The sequence below is a fragment of the Carya illinoinensis genome, chromosome 2 (assembly GCF_018687715.1).
Source record: "Carya illinoinensis cultivar Pawnee chromosome 2, C.illinoinensisPawnee_v1, whole genome shotgun sequence".
NCBI lineage: Eukaryota > Viridiplantae > Streptophyta > Magnoliopsida > Fagales > Juglandaceae > Carya > Carya illinoinensis.
In genome coordinates this window covers 18,226,594-18,231,813 of record NC_056753.1, presented here as the reverse complement: position 1 = coordinate 18,231,813, position 5,220 = coordinate 18,226,594, and the positions used below count along the sequence as shown (strand labels likewise).

Below are 5,220 nucleotides of genomic sequence, written 5' to 3'. Positions count from 1 at the left end.
AACAAAGTTTTTGTGGTGTCCATTTCCACCCTTATTCTCAGGAACTTCCCCTACCCAATACCTCTCAAATCAGCATGGACTTGCAGCACCCTCCCTACATTATTGCCAATCTGGGATCCAACATCATGTGTCATACATCCAAAATGCATGTTGTATACTTGGATCTAGAATTCCTCCTTATCGAAAGCCACTTCACTAATAGTCTTGCAGGCATACAAGCCATCTATTGAAGGACCAGGGTCTCCCAATGATCACTTTTTCCATGTCCTTCTTCAAACTGAATTCAATCAGAACTTATTAGACCCAACCTCAGAGGATTGGATCTAACTTTCACATCCCCACACCTTAGTCATAGTACCCTTAAAAGCCTCTCTGTTAACAGAATTCTCAACCACAATCATTGCTAGTAAACATGATTGTCCATGTTGTATTGCACAAGTTATAGAAGCAGGTTGTAGCGGTTGGCAGATGGGCTGGGGACTATTTAAAAATAGGGCTGGGAAGAAAAAGGGGCTGATAGCAAGGTATACTAAAAAAAAATTATGATGATAATAAAAGTGTTTTTGTAAAAACTGTTAACATAGAATTTCCCATGCCATGGTGCTAAGGGAATTAGTGGGATAGTGGAAGGGCCCGTTTCGTATTTAAGCCCGTATGAAAGTCCTCTTTAAGCAGGCTCGAATTGAAAGGCCCAACAAGGATCTGCACGCTACACGCCACTTTATTCAGGAAGAAGCAAGTCTCATGCATGTACGTGATTGTTGAATTATGTAGAGATAAACACATTGCATGATAAACATCACAAGAAAGTAAACTCATATAATGGTGATCTAATCCAATGGGTATTCCCTATATATACCAAGTAACACTAAAAACGAGGAATCTTCTAAATTTTAAATTTTTGAGAGATATACTGCAATAACTGAGTCTTACTACGTGGGTCTTTACGTCATTTTATTTTATTCCTTAAGTTAAATATGTTCATGTAAAGATCTTTATTATCTTATTAATTCATTTTATTTTATTTTATTTTAAGATGGTTGTGTTTTTATTTTATGTGAATTATTAAAATGAGTTGAGAGCATGATTTTAATACCCTTAATATATTTTCTCTTAAGTCCTTAACTTTAAATTATTTATGAATTTGGCCAATTGATTTTACACCATTGGATGTAGTAGTTGGAAGAAATATCTTTCTAAACTTAATCCTAGCCATCCATTTCCTTAAACTTTCAATGCAAGCTTTGACCAAGTGACTTAATACTCCAATTCCTTGTTGAATCCGTAAGTTGCTTTAATTAAAAGTAGCTTGAGCCTTTAACTTATCCTAAACCATTGGTCTACCTTCCAATCTTGTGAGACAAGCTTTGATTAAGACTAACTTTCCTCCTTAAATTTGATTGGTTCTTCCTTATGCTTATGAGATAAGTTTTGACTAAGTCTTAAAGTGAATTCTCTTCCTTTTTCCGTTGGCTACCTTATAGCTTATGAGGTAAGTTTAATTAAATAGCCCAAGTCTTTCTTTCCCTTCCAAACCATCGGCTACTTCAATAAGGAAGAAAATCTCTTTTCTCTTCTTCCTCCAAAGCCAACGCCACTTCCCTCTTTTCTTTTCCTCTTCAAGAAATCAAATTCCTCTCAAACTGTTGAAAGAATATAGGAGTTTAAGGTAAAAATCCTATTTTAATTTCTTTGATTTTAATGTGATTTTGGAAGCTAACTAAATTGTTTAGCTTATGTTTTGATGTTGTGTTTTGTATATACATATATATACTTTGTTTTAAGTGATTAAATACATATATGGGGTTGTTTTGATGTTATGTTTTGTATATATATATGCTCTGTTTTAAGGGATTAAATACATAAATGCGGCTGTTTTGATGTTGTGTTTTGTGTATATATATATATATATATATGTATATGCTCTGTTTTAAGTGATTGAATGCATATATGAGGCTGTTTTGATATTGTGTTTTATATAAATATATATATATATATGCCCTATTTTGAGTGACCAATTATGTGTAGTGACTTACATAATATATATATATATATATATATATATATATATTTATGGACTCTTTTGGGTAACCAAATATATAAGGAGATTTTGTTGGTGTGTTGCTTTTATGTATATTTGAAGTAAAGGAGAGTTTTTATTAAATGAACTTATTTAAAGTCTTAAATGATTCTTGGAATAAATTTGGTATGAGTATTTGTATAGAGAGTTTATTTTGAAAGTGATGTTATGTCCTAATCCTTGGGAGGTTAAAAGTGTTAGATTATTTGGATTACATGTAATCTTATAAACTTGTTTTAAAAGGTGTGTTAAATGATTTAATTATAAACTTTGAGGTTAAGGATTTGAACTACTTAATGGGCTATTCTAGTTATTTTCTATGTTATGCTTAACTAAATAATATGTGTTAACTAGGTTAATTATTTTCTTATGTTATTATTGTAAAGGTTAGACGAGAGGTTAATTAATTAAGATAACGTTAAGGGAAGAAAGGACATTAGATTTTAATATCGTGACTTTCTCTTTTAAAGAGAGAGCTAAAGAAATATTGTATAAGTAGTAACACGCTTATGTTATTTATTGGAATAGGACTTATATTGACGATTGAAAGTATCGAGGAGCATCGAGGTAAGTAGTTATGACCATGCTTCTTACACACAAAGTTCTCTTATGAAAGAATGTCTTTCTCTCTTCAAATGTTCTTGTAAAGAAATTGTAAATGTATATAATATATACAAGCCTTTCTTGGTAGCCCCTGTTAAGCATCCTATCGATTATAATTGTTTGTATGTGTATAAGGTAATGCATGAACGTAGATGCTAAGTCATGAGATTTTCATACATGCTCTCTCAAAGTATTAATGCCCTACTTATATGTAAGCATGACATGAAATGTTCTTTTTTTTTTCCAAATTAAATGCATATGCATCAAACTAAGAAAAGATAATGAAAATGTTTAACTGCAAAGAAAGAAAAGAAATGAAAAGAATGTTAAGGCATGAAAGTACATAACTGCATGAAAAATGATGTTTAAACTTATTCTTTTAAATGACGTTTTTCCATGAATGAACTGTTAAATGAAAAGAATTGAAAAGTAAAGGACTGAATGAAAGAAAGAAGGAATGAAAGGAAATGAATGTTTTAATGTATGAAACTATGTAATGACCATGATTGATAAATGAATGATGGTACCAAAGGACGGGGCAGATTGCAATGCCCGATAAGTAGTACTGGCGGAAAGGGATTCCTAACCCGCGGCCACGGGCAGAATCAGGTCCAAAAGACCGCTAACCCTAACACACGAGGCGTAATAGTGTATGCCGGCCAAATGAAAGTGAAAGATGAAAGTAAAGGTATGCATGAAAGTATGATGTAAATGTATGTATGAAAGTATGATTTAAACGTATGCATGAAAGTATGATGTGTATGTATTCATGAAAGTATGATTTAAACATATGCATGAAAGTATGATGTATATGCAAGCATGAAAATATGATTTAAACGTACACATGAAAGTATGAAGTAAGTATGTGCATGAAAGCATGACTAAACTCTTAAATGTTTATGCATGAAAGTATTGTTTAAATGTTATGCATGAAAGTACTGTTTAAATGTTTATGTATGCATGCTTTCAAAAGAAAAGATTAGATGATTAATAAGTTAACGGCATGGTGTAATGCTTACTGAGTATTAGACTCACTTTGTGTTTATGTTTTAAACATCCAGGTAATGACGGAAAGGTTGGGGAGCAGGGCATTACTGCAGGGGGAGAGACAAAACGTCTTCCCTATTGGTTCAACCTTACATGAATGGCGGGTTATGTTTATGGATGTTATTTTTTAGGTTGGAATGAGTCCCTTGTCGGGACGTTTTGTCGGGTTTGACTTTAAACCATTCTTTTGGTATGGTATAACCGTTACGGTGGGGTGATAGTAAACCCTCCTATATTGATTGAATGCCTTTTTGTATGTAAGCTAGAGATTGAGTTCCTTCCTAACTAGAACAGTCATGTTTTATGAATATATGATAGACTCTGGGAGTCTGTTTATGGAGGAATGTTAAATAGAATATCTATTATGTGTTCCTTTTATTAAATTAGAAAATTAGAGTACACGAGTGTCATGTTCATGCCGATCGCATATTATTAGGGAAAAAAAAAACCAAATGAGAAGACAGAGAAAGAAAAGAAAGAAAGAAGGATATGTATGTAAGTAGCGATTCCACCCTTCCCAGGGCAGGCTTGTTACATATACTATATTGACTTAAGCATTGGAGTATTTTCATGTGTATCACCTTGGAGTTTTCTAAGTATTTGCAAGTGAACGGTTGTGTAGGCGGTGGTGGGACACGTTTGCAAACACCAAGAAGAAAGGAGAGAGAAAAAAAAATCGAGGTTGCAAAAACCCTAGAGACTAAAGGAGGGAGATGAGGGCCGTTTCAGTGTGATCACCATACCCAGTAGGGGAAAAATAAGCTTCCGTGGGGCTGTGCGTGAAAATGTGCATTTACGTGTATATTTATAGGTAGCTGAAAACCCTGGTGAAAGAGGAAAATCCGTGTGCATGGTTTGTACGTGGGTTGGCATCACATTTGGCATAAGCCTCGGTCGTCCCGCATGAGTTCAGGTACCTTAGACTTCCCAATATTCAAGAACCCTTATTAATATCATCCCAAAAATAATCCCCTAAATATTACTGGGCTTAAAAAAAAAATGCTTTTAAACTCTCGGGCCGGATAAAAATATTTTCCTAGTTAATTTTGTAACTATAGCTCATGGGCTTAACAAAATATTGGCCCGTTAAGCGTAATTTATATTCAAAATTTCATATTTCACCAAAATATATTTTTAGAATATTTAACTTATTCAAAATTTCTTGTTAAATCTCAATTGGCTACCCATTCTTATTAACCTAAAATAATAATATAATAATGATACAAAGGCTTAACCTAGGTTTGGTGCTCGACTGGGTGTTACAACTTAGATATCATTTCGTGGCTTACGAAATCAAATAGCTTAATAGTTTCAAATGTCTCAATAAGTACATGCAACATGCAAATTGATTGTACATGATCATGATCAACTCTAAGATTCTTGATATTGCGAGCGAGAATTATTGACAAGTAATTAAGATGATGATCAGAACTATCCAAATTTCGACTAAAATTACAATGAATTGTTTCAATATATAGCATGATCATTAG

At 33.1% G+C, this 5,220-nt stretch overlaps 1 long non-coding RNA gene across 1 annotated transcript; it reads left to right on the top strand.

Moving 5' to 3' along the window:
* The first annotated feature begins 1,507 nt into the window (after positions 1 to 1,507).
* LOC122294555 lies at positions 1,508 to 4,088 on the top strand. Its single transcript, XR_006237675.1, has 3 exons — positions 1,508 to 1,669; positions 2,609 to 2,647; positions 3,745 to 4,088. It is a non-coding gene; the product is annotated as an uncharacterized LOC122294555 (long non-coding RNA).
* Positions 4,089 to 5,220: the final 1,132 nt, after the last annotated feature.